This window comes from Orycteropus afer, unplaced genomic scaffold (assembly GCF_000298275.1).
Source record: "Orycteropus afer afer isolate SDZICR_OR568_19922 unplaced genomic scaffold, OryAfe1.0 scaffold00399, whole genome shotgun sequence".
Taxonomy (NCBI): Eukaryota; Metazoa; Chordata; class Mammalia; order Tubulidentata; family Orycteropodidae; genus Orycteropus; species Orycteropus afer.
In genome coordinates this window covers 1,659,285-1,660,588 of record NW_006921986.1, presented here as the reverse complement: position 1 = coordinate 1,660,588, position 1,304 = coordinate 1,659,285, and positions in this window count along the sequence as shown.

The window sequence follows — 1,304 nt, the reverse complement described above, 5'->3', positions numbered from 1 at the left end:
CTTAGGCACTATGCCACCAGAGCTCCCCATTAAACATCAGAGAGATGCAAATCAAAACAACAACTAGATACCATCTTGCCCCAGCACTAGTAGCAAAGTTCAACAAGACAGAAAATAACAAATGCTGGTGAGGATGTGGAGAGATTGGGACTCTCATATACTGCTGATGGGACTGTAAAACAATACAACCACTGTGGAAACAAAATGGAGATTCCTTAAAAAGTTGGAATTAGAAACACCATTTGCCCCAGCCATTCCATTACTAGGTATATACCCTAAAGAAGTGAGAGCCATGACAAGAACAGATATATGTACACCCATGTTCATCAAAGCACTATTTACAATAGCCCAAAATGGAAACAACCTAGGTGCCCATCAACAGAAGAATGGATAACCAAACTATGGTACATACACACAATGGAATACAATACAACACTAAAGAATAATGTAGAATCTGCAAAACACCACATAATGTGGATGAACTTGAAGGCCATTATGCTGAGTGAAATAAGTCAATCACAGAAGGACAAATAGTACATTATTGTAAAAAATCAAGGAAAGGTTTATATATGGAAGGAAATTTTCTTTGTTGGTTACCAGAGGTGGGAGGGGAGGGGAGGAACACTATTAGACAGGTGGAAACAAGTACTGATTTGGGAGAAGAGAAAGGCAATGTACCAAATGTGAGTGATCACATGTGAGTGATCACAGTGGCATTGAGGAAGAGGAAGACATAGAGTGGTACATGGGAGGTACAGACAACAAACAGACAACAAAGATGAACCCTTTTGTACATACAGTATTACATTGTCAGTGAAGGCAAACATGGATATACGGGTGGATAGATGGGTGGACTGCTTGAACTATTAAATATGTCTATGCAGAGGGAAGTATGCCCAAGAGCATGTAGAAGGTAGACAATGTTTCTACAAGTATATTTGTATGTTCTGTAAGAATTCCCAGGTATATAGTAGAGCTGGCAAGGGACAAGGTTGTGGTCACTTCTTGGCCACAGCCAGCTACCCAGAGGGAGTGAGTAGTTGGACCTGTGGGCTCAGGACCATAGTCACAGGGGACATCAAGCTCAGTTGGCATAACATACTACACAAAAACATTGTTCCACATCCTACTTTGGCGGGTGGCAACTGCGATCTTAAAAGCTTGCAAGTGGCCATCTAGATGCAACAATGGGTCTCTCCTTATCCAGAGCAAAGAAGAAAGGAAAAAACCAAAACCAAAGATGCATGGAAACAATTAGTCCAAGGGACTGGTACACCATGTGATCCTCAGCCTATATGACCATG